This window comes from Hypoxylon trugodes (assembly GCF_022578975.1).
Source record: "Hypoxylon trugodes strain CBS 135444 unplaced genomic scaffold F4822scaffold_13, whole genome shotgun sequence".
Taxonomy (NCBI): domain Eukaryota; kingdom Fungi; phylum Ascomycota; class Sordariomycetes; order Xylariales; family Hypoxylaceae; genus Hypoxylon; species Hypoxylon trugodes.
The window spans coordinates 471,680-483,622 of NW_026250028.1; positions in this window are offsets into that span (position 1 = coordinate 471,680).

An 11,943-nucleotide genomic window follows, 5' to 3' on the forward strand; every position below is an offset into this window, starting at 1 on the left:
CATTTAACCTATTATTGATATTATTACCTTAAAATTAAGACATCTTGGATTAGCCAATCCAGTAACGACTATACCTCTTTGAGACATAGGTTTATCACATTTTAATAACTCCTTGATCAATACTAATATTGGGTCAAAAAATGACATAAATCATCTACAAAATATCCCATTATCACTATTAATTAAATCTTCTTTTATTTTACTAACCTTTAAAAATAAAATAAAAAACCTCTATATTTTTTAAAAATTATCTTTTAAAAAATATTATAATTAGATATAGAATAAGTTAATAGATCTTAATCTAGAAAATAAAGAAAAATTAAATAAAAAGAAACTTTAGAATAAAGATTTAAATAATTTATAACAGCCTAACCTATCACTACCCAGAACACCTACACCTATTCATACCACTCAAAACCTACCACCAATAAAAAAGATACTCCAACTCATTAACAGAATAATGCCACCTAAGACACACTCACAAACTCCAAAATCAGAAACGAAAGAAGAAACCAACATCAAGACAAGGAAAAAAAACCAAGACAAAGAAGAAACCCCTAACTAACAAGCCAAAGTAATAACTACCTTTAAAAAGATCAAAAAACTTAAAAAAGAATTAACCTTAAAAAAAACCAGATTTAGAAAGGCCCTTAAAGGATCCCCATCAGGAATCTCTCAATAACCAATACTTTCCTAATCTTTAACATCCCCTGGACCTCCAGATAATAATAACAATAACAATAGAAAAGATAAGAAAAAAAAGGAAAACAAAGATCCTTAATTAAGGAAAAAAAAAATAATAACCCTTTTCCTATTTATTAAAAGATATAAATTAATGGACTTATTAATTTATGATAAAACTTTGGATATTAAAAATTAACTTATATATATAAAATTTTATTTATTTTTTTATAAAGAAAATCTATTATAAAAAAAATAATAAATATTTATTATTATTTAGTTTTTAAATGAAATTATCTTTATATAATTCCAACCTATTTTGGAAAATTATTTTAATATTATTAAAAAAGAATTAAAAGAATTTTAATATATTTTTAAATTATATAAACATTTTAAAAACAAAATATAAATAATATTTAATAAATTATTTAAGAAAGAAAAAATATAAAAGGTCATTTATTATCTTAAATAAAAGAAATAAGCCTTTTTTTATATAATAAAATTTAAATAATTTATAATTATAAGATAATTATTTAAAAATATATAATTTAATTACTTTTATAAAGAAATAATTATTTAAATAAAAGATAAACTTTTTAAAAAAAAATAATTTACTACCATTAATAAATATATAATTAAGGTAATTTTTTATAATAATAAATTATATAAAAAATATAAAAAAAAAAAAAAAGGTTTTAAGATAATAAAAAATTAGGAAAAAAGGGAATTAATTAAAATTTAAAACATTAATATAATTAATAATAATAAAAAACTTAAAAAAAATCTAAATAAGATTAAATATTATAACTATTAAGAGATGGGATATTATAAAAATTAATATAAAAAACCTAAGAAATAACCATAAGTCTTAAAGGGAAGATTAATTAATATAATAATAATAATATTAGGATCCTTAATCTTAAGGGTATTTAACATAATCAAAGAAAAAAAAGAAAAAAGAAACTTATTATTAAACTATAATAAAGCCATTTAATAAACAGAGATAAAAGATTTTATAAACCAAATAAATCAATTATGAGATCTTGGTATAATAAGTATAAAAAATTCCAAAAAAAAAGAAATAAATATCTTTTTAGGAGAGTCTAATTCTTTTTTAAATAAGTAGAGACTATTATAAGACATAGATTAGAATATGGAAAGAAAAATAAAAAAAGAAATAATATTTTCAATATAGATTGATAACTAAAATATCTCTATTATACTACTATCAAACAAAAATATTATTCTAATACATTTCAATGGAATGTAATTATATTAACAGGTAATATAGGACCAATAAGATTTTAATAATAAGGGAAGATAAAATCAAATCTCTAAACCAGAATTAATATATTATACATGATTAATTAAATAAATAAATTATAACTATTATCATCTTAATAACCTATAAGATTTAAGGTATATATCTAAGATTAATTAAGAATAATCCCAAAAACATAGAAGATAGAATTATAAGAGAACCTATAAAATCATCATTTAAAGATTATTTAAGGGATAAGGAATATTAATATAATTCATAATAAAAATATTTAAAGATCTAGATTATAAAAGGGTAATCAGAAAGAGATGAAACCAGAAATTTATATGATAATATTATAAGAATATATATAAGGTTTTCCATATATTATTTTATAAGGAAAAGTAAGATATGATCATTTTAATTAAATATATTTAGGGATATCTGAAATAAGTTGTTCAATATTTAAATGCTGTCTTAAATGGATATTATAAGTAAATGCTACTATAATATAAAGAAAAGGTTGATTAATCTTAAGAAAAGATATTACATTTAAAAAGCAAGATTGTGGCTTTTTAAAAAAGAACCAAATAATTAATAAATCTGTTATAAGGAATAATAAATGTAATTAATAAGTAATAAAATATAATAAAAGGATTATTAAAAACATTATAAGTTTTATTAAATAATAAGATTAAATCAATATATTTAATAGGAATAACTAAGGGACCCCATTTAATTATAAAAATGATATAAAAAAGATATGAATTTAATATCCTGATTAATTCAGGATACATAATTAATTTAATCCATTTAAGATTGGTTAACATATATAATATATTATATTAAAAAAAGAAGATACCTTATTAAATTAATAACATTAATAAAAGTCTTATTACTTATAATAAAAAAAAAATCAAAAAAGAAATTACAGCTTTCTTTATCTTAATTTAAGGATATTAGGAATTAATATCTTTTAATCTTATTAATATAAATTATAAATTAATTTTAAGAAAGATATGGTTCAGAATTAGCAACCCAAGAATCAATTAGGTATATAATCAATTCTATTAAAATAAACCAGAAAAGGATTTAGCTCTTAAACATTAAAAAAAGATTGATTTAAATAAATCAAAATAATAATTATAAAAATTATAAATAGACAACTTTATAAAAAGATATTCTATACCTTTATATCTAATAATATAATATATAAATATTAAAGAATTAAATAACCAAAAATAAATTAAAATTAAAAAAAAATATATAAAAATATTTCTTAAACTATTTTAAAATAATCTAAATATAGATATAAATATATTAAAATATAATTAATACAACCATAAAATCATATTAAAAAAAAGAAAATATCTAAAATTATATTAAGTTTATAAATTAAATTAAAATAAATCCAAAACTTTATGCATTATATTTTAAAATAAAGAGGTAAAAGGGTTTATATAAAATTTAAAATCATTAATAAAATATCTAATCTTTTTAATATCCAAGAAGAATAAAGATAAAATATTTAAATTAAATAAAGAAAAAAAAATGATATAAAGGGATATCTATAATTACCAATAATTAAATAAAATTACAGTTAAAGATGGATATTTTTTATTATATATTAAAAATCTAGAAAAAAAGATAGATAATAATAAATAATTTATATTATTAAATCTAAAATTTATTTTTAACCTTATATAAATTATTAAAAAGAATAAATAGAAAATAACTATCAGAATATTATATAGTTATTTTAAATGTTTGATAATATCATTTAAATTTATAAATACATTAGCCACTTTTTAATAAATAATTTAAGATATTCTATAATAATTCCTTAAAAAAAATATTTTTATATATTTAAATAATATTCTAATTTATTTAAAAACCAGAAAATAATATAAAAAGGATATATATAAAATATTTAAAACCTTAAAAGAAATTAAGTTTTTTATAGATTTAAATAAAAGTAATTTTTTTGTTTAAAGATTTGATTATTTTAGATATATAATTTTTTTAAAAAGAATCAAAATTTAGAAATCTAAGATATCCATAATTAAGGAATGATTAACCTTAGAAATTATTATGGGAATATAAGCCTTTTATAGTTTTTATAATTATAATAAAGCCTTAATTAAGGATTTTAAGAAAATTATGGAATTAATAATAATTATAATATATGTTAAAAATCTAAAGGATTTTAAATAAATATAAAAAACAGAAAAGGTATTTTAAGAAATAAAAAAGATTATAATAAAAGATTTAATAATAAGGTTATTTAATTTAAATAAAAAGAAATAATTATATATTAATATTTTAAATAAAATAATAGGAGTAATATTAGAATAATTAAAAGATAATGGAAAATAACATTTAATTATTTATTTTTCTAAAATCTTTAAAAAATTAAAAATAAGATATAAAATATATAACCAAGAATTTATAATTATTTATCAAATATTAAAAGAATAAAGACTATAAGTATTAAAAATTATTAAACCTTTAGAAATTTATTTAGATTATTATAATTTTAAATCTTTTATAATTATTAAGATTTTTAATAATAAATAATTATAATAAATAAATAATCTTATATATTTTAATTTTAAAATTTATTATATTAAAAAAAAAGGAGAATATCTAGATAAATATTCTTAATAAATTAAAAAGTTTCAATATTAAAAAAGTTAGAAAAAAAAGGATAATATTCTAGGAAATATCTGATGGTATTTTAATATTATTAATAATATATTTAATTAGGTTATAACATAAATGGGAATAAAAGATTAAAGAAAAAACCTTATAAATTAAAAATATTTTATTAATATAAGATTTTATTATTAAAGATATAATATTATATAATAAGAAAACTTATATATTATTAATATTATAAAAAAAATTTATATAAGAAGTATATAAACATCCTTTATATGGATATTTAGGAATTTTTAAGATTATTATATAATTATAAGAAATATATAACTTCTTAAGAATTAAAGGAATAATTAAAAGGATCATCTTAAATTATAACATTTATAATAAGGTTAAAAAAACCAGATATAAATTATATAGACTTTTATAATTTATTAAGGTTTTAGATAAATTATAAGATATTATTATATGGGATTTTATTATTAAACTATCTAAATCATAATATTTAATAATTAAAGAAGAATATGATAATATATGGGTTATTACTGATAAATTTATGAAATACAAATATTTTATGCCATTTAAGGAGACCTATATAACCAAAGATTTGGCTTTTAAATTTGTTGAAAAGGTCTTTAATAAATATGGGTTATTAAAGAAGATTATTTTAAATAGGGATAAATTCTTTATTTTAAAATTTTAGGTTAGCCTAATAAAAAGGTTGGGGATCAAATAGAAGTTTTTTATGACAATTTATTTTCAGATTAATAGCCAAATGGAATGATTAAATTAGATATTAAAATAATATTTATAAAATTATGTTAATTATAAATAAGATAACTGGATAAAATTTTTATTATTTATTATATCCTTATATAATATTTTAATAAATGATATCATTAAGATGTTATTATAGGAAATATTATATAAATAATAAGTAAATATAAAATATAAACCATTAATAAATGAGGTTATCTTAGAATTGGAAATAATACCATTTTAAGTAGAAATATTTATTATTAAAATTCTAATATTATAAATTAAATTTAAATAATATCTCAAATTCTTATAGAAATAAATGGTAATATATTATAATAAAAAAAGAATTAAGGGATTAATTTTATGTAAGGGAGATAAGGTTTATCTTTTATAAAATAAGTAATATTTAATATTAAAGATATTATAGATTTAAATTAGGAGATTAAATAAGAAGTTAGATTTTAAGAAGTTAGGATCCTTCTTAATTAAGGAAGTTCTTTTAAATATAAATTATCGTTTATAAATGCCGATAAGTATGAAATTAAGAACCAATATATTTCATATCACTATGTTTAAATTAACATCTAAGGATATTAAATTTAAGAAAGAAGTCAAATTGGAGGAAGACCTAAAAGAATATGATATCAAGGTTATTCGGGATTCTAAAATTACTGACGGTTAAATCAAATACTTTATTAAATAATTCAATTATTTAAAAAAAAATAATACCTAGGAACCACAAAAATATCTTATAAACAAAAAGGTCCAGGAATTAATTAAGGATTTTCATCACTAGAATCCTGACCAATCAAGATCTATGTAACTACAGTTGATAGTAACATCGGATTAAGATTAAAATTTATTTCTGAAAAAGAAATAGAGGAGACCAAGGAAAAGTCAATAAGAGGTTATTAGACCTTAGGTTCTTTTTAAGTCTTCTCCTCCTCTTCCTTATTTAATTGTTCTTTGTATTAAAGAATTTTTATTACCTTCCCTTTAATAAGTTCTTCTTGTCGATGGAGATAATGTATCTGGCCAAAGAACTTACATATCTTCTTATGTTATTAATCCAGCAAGTATTAAATCTCTTCCTGCTGCTTTACTATAGCTTTCTATTAAATATGTAAGAAGGCCTTAAAGACCTTTTCAACATTATAACACTCCTTTTAAAACCTATTATATTTAAAATCTAAATTATTAAGAAAATTTATTACTACTATATTACAGTTAAGCCTTTGCTTATAAATATAGTAATTACATATATTATTCCCAGGAAGATAATAATAAGATAATTTATTAAAGTGGGAATAATAGGAACATGGGGAGCCATGAACACTGAACCTACGGATATGATTAATTTTATGATCATAAGATTTACATTATCTTATACATTTTAAAAAAGATGAACCTTTTTGGATTTAACTAAATATAATTAATATAATAGGTAAGCATATAAGATCTAAGAAAAAAGGAAAGGAAATTTATCTACCTTTTATCTTTAAAGGATAAAGATTCTGGAAGTAAGGTATAATATCACAAATTAACGATATTAAGTAATAATTAAAGGAACCATAAATAGAAATACCCCAACCTAATTATAGAAAAACTATAAAAAATTGGGGTTCTTTTTAATTATATAACCTAAGATAATCTATATGATTTATATAATCTAAATAATATGATATTAAATTAACTAGATTAATTAAATTAATTAGATTAATTAAATTAATTAGATTATAATTAATAATGGATTTTAAAAAAAGGAAGGAAGAATAAATTATATAATCATAGATATCTCTTATATATTTAGTTACTTTTTTTATAGCTTTTTAATTATTAATTTAAGATTATTCTTCCAAGTATAATGAGAAGACTCCAAGCCTCTCTGATAAACAGAATATACTTAATTATTTAACCTATTATTAATATTATTATCTTAAAATTAAAACATCTTGGATTAGCCAATCCAGTAATGACTATACCTCTTTAAGGCATAGGTTCATCACATTTATAATATAATGAGATTTTATATCATTATTATAATTATAATAATATAATATAATATATTATTATATTATATTAATAATTTATAATTTATTAAATTATTATAATATTATATTTATAACTTTTTAAATTATTATAAACCAATAATATCAGGTAATAATTAAAGAATCAAAAATGGAAGCATCTTAGACCAATCATGGAGGAATTATAAGGAATATAATTCTATTTATTTATATAATCTAAGATAATCTAAATGATTTATATAATCTAAATAATCTAAAATTAGATTAATTAAATTAATTAAATTATAATAATAATAGAAAAATTTTTAAAAAAAGAGGAATAACTATATAATTATAAATATTTCTTTATAATTTTTCAATTATTAATTTAAGATTATTCTTATAAATATATTAAGAAAATTCTAAGTTTTTTTAATAAATAAAATTTATTTAATTATTTAATCTATTATTAATATTATTATTTTTAAATTAAGACATCTTAAATTAATTAATTTAATAATAATTATATTTTAATAATTTTTTAATTAATATTAATATTAGGTTAAAAAATAATATAAATTATTTATAAAGTATTTTATTATTATTATTAATTAAAAATTTTTTATTTTATTAATTTTTAAAAATAAAATAAAAAATTTTTATATTTTTTAAAAATTATTTTTTAAAGAATATTATAATTAGATATAAAATGAGCTGATAGATCCCAACTTAGAAAATAAAGAAAAATTGGATAAAGAAGAGTTTTAAAATAAGGACTTAGGTAATTTATAATGATTTAATTTATTAATAAAATAATATTTTTTAAAATATGTTTATAAGTTTTAGAATTAGAGATTTAAAGAGAGATTAAGGTTAGTGTGACGAACCTATGCTTCAGAAAGGTATAGTTGTTGCTGGGTTGGCTAATCCAGGATATCTTAATTTAAAGGTAATAATATTAATAATAGGTCAAGTGATTAATTAGGTTCTATTTATTAAAAAGGTTTAGAATCCTTTTATTATATTTAAAAGAATAATCTTAGATTAATAATTAAAGAGTTATGAAAAAGAGTGATTAAATATATAGGAAATATCTATAATTATATAGTTATTCTTTTTTTTTCTTTTTAATATTTAAGGTTATTATGATCTAATTTAATTTAATTGATTTATTTCTTATAAATAAATCTATTAGATTTAATGGATTATATATATCTTATGATTTGGTTATGATCTAATCAATTTAATTAATCTTTAATCATATAATTAAATCTATTAAATCCATAGATCACATATATATTATGGTTTTTTTATTACTAATTTATTATATTTTATTTTTTATAAGTTTTTAAGATGATTATCCTTTATTAATTTATAATATTATATCCTTTTTTTAAGATCTTTTATTTTTAAAAGATAAAAATAGGTGAGTACCTTTTTTTTCTTATTTAATATGGTATTTTTTTAAATTATTATTATATTAAATTATGTTATTAAAATATAATCTAGAAAATGGTTAGGCTAAAAGGAAGTTTATAAAAGTTACATTATAAATATTAAATATTATAAGCTTTTTAGGTTCCCTTGCTTAAATTATATCTATTTTAATAAGTCATTTTATAAATTCTTTTCAAGAGGTAATTTATATAATTATTATACCTATAAATAACATCTTTATTACAATATTTTTATTATAAATAACTTTAATGGCTTAAATATTAAATCCAATTAATTAGAGAAGGAATGTTGTGCTATGGAAGATAAATTCCTTGTTTTTTACACTAAGATTAATAATCATTAAAAGAAGATAATAAAATATCAAAAAGATATTTTAAAAAGGATTAATTATCTTTAATACCTTTATTATTAAGAAGATATTATAAAAAATAAGGTTTTTAGTATCTTTTAATATAAAAAATAATTAAATAAAAAAGAGGAAGAGGAAAAGGTTTAAAGAAAATCTAAGACATAATAATCTCTTATTGATTTTTTTTTAGTATTTTTCATTTCTTTTTTGGGAATAAATTTTGATCTTGGTTTAATATTATTATTAATTATGATTATATGGATTTTGGTTGATTAGGATTCTGGTAATAAAAATCCTTAATTAATTTTTAAATCCTTTTATTTATAAGATATTCTTATAATTTTTAGATATTATTTTCCTTTAAATAATTAAGTTATTTAATAAAGTATTTACTTTAATTATTAATAATCCTAGAATCTTAAATAGTTTCAATATTATATTCTTCTAGGTCCTCTTTTAATTTAATATCTCCTTTAAACTTGGCATTCTTGGGCACTAATTTAAATATAATAATATAAAATATATTAATTTTTAGTTTCATATTTATTAATAATTGTAAATAATAGTTTATTCTTAAAAAGATTTCTTTGATTAAAAAAGATCCTAATTTCTTAAAATTCAACTTCTTGTTTAATCTTTTGGTTTGAATCTATAGTATCTTTAATATCAAATATTATTTATCTTATCAGAAATAAACCTTATCTCTTTTTTATAAAATTAGTCCCTTAACTTTCTTTTTATTATAATATATTATTATTTATTTCTATAAAAATTTAAAACATTATTTAAATTTGGTTTATAATATTAAGATTCTAATGGTAAATATTTTTATTTAAAATGGTATTACCTTTAATTTTAAGGTCATTATATTCTTTAAAGGCTTATATTCTATATTTGCTTGTTGTTTGTACAGTGTTTCCTATCATGATATTCTAATGATATTACTTATTAAAATATTATATAAAGATATAATAAATAATAGGAATTTTATCCAATTATCTTGTTTATAATTAACATAATTTTATAAATATTACTCTAATATTTAATTTAATTACTCCATTTACTCATTGATTTAAGGATAAGCCATTATAAAGAGTTTTTATTTAATTCCTAATTTTTTTATTAAGTTAACCCAAAATTTTAAAATAAAAAGTTTATCTTTATTTAAAATAATTTTCCTTAATAATCCATGTTTATTAAAAACCTTTTTAATAAATTTAAAAATTAAATTTTTAACTATATAAGTTTCCTTAAATGACATAAAGTACTTATACTTTATAAGTTTATTAATAATAACTTATATATTATTATATTTTTCCTTAATTATTAAATATTATAATTTAAATAATTTAATAATAAAATCTTATACAATAATATCCTATAATTTATCTAAAATTTTAATAGATTATAAAAATCTGTATAATTTATATTTGATTTTCTTAACTTTATTATAAAAATCTGTATAATTTATATTTAATTTTCTTAACTTTATTATAAATATTATAATCTAAGATAATCTTTTTAATTATTTTTTTAATTTTTAGGAAATTATATATTTCTTATAATTATATAATAATTTTAAAAATTCTTAAATATTTATATAAAAAATATATGAATATTTTTTATATAAATTCTTCTTATAATATTAATAATATGTAGGTTTTTTTATTATATGATATTATATTTTTAATTTATAAGGCTTTTTTTTTAATCTTTTATTTTTATTTATATTATAATTTAATTAAATATATTATGAATAATACTAGGATATTATTAGATGTTTTTTAAAATATTATCTTTTCTTTTTTAACTTTTTTAATATTAAGATTTTTTAATTTATTAAAAATATTTATCTAAATATTTTTTTTAATATAATAGATCTTAAAATTAAAATATATAAGATTACTTATCTATTATAATTATAAAAGATTTAATAATTCTTGATACCTATGGTTTCCATTTCCTTAATATTTAATAAATTATTATAAGTTTTTAATTATATATTTTATATTTTAATTTTAATCTCTTAAAGGTTTTGGAAAAATAGATAATTAGATATTATTTTCTATTATTTTCTAATTATTGTAATATTATTCCTATTATTCTATTTGAAACATTAATACATAATTATTTCTTCTTATTTAGACTAGATAATTTTATTATTAAATCCTTTATTATAATCTTTCTTATTTTTTATATTTATTTAAAATCCTTTGGATTTTTAATATATATTATAACCATTATTAATTCTATAATTTTCTTGAAATCCTTAATCAAAGTTTTATTATAATTATAGAAATCATAAAAAGTTTATATTCCTGTAATGATTTTTGGGATTGATTATTCTTTGATTATAGATATTTTAAAATTCTAAATCTTGATTTATCTTAGAGAAATTATATATCCAAAATAATTAAATTTTTAAATAAAGAAATTATTTTTATCTAGGTTTATAAAGAACTTAGTTTTTTCTAAGATTTTAAATATTTTATATATATCCTTTTTATATTATTTTTGATTTTTAAATAGATTAGAATATTATCTAAATATATGAAAATATTTTTTCTAAAGAATTATCATAGAATATCCTAGATTATTTATTAAAAAATAATTAATATATTTATAAGCCTAAATAATATTACCAAACATTTAAAATAATTATATAATATTTTAATAATTTATATAAGATTAAAAATGAATTTTAGATTTAATAATATAAACCATTTATTATTATCTATTTCTTCTTTTAGATTTTTAATATATAATAAAGGATG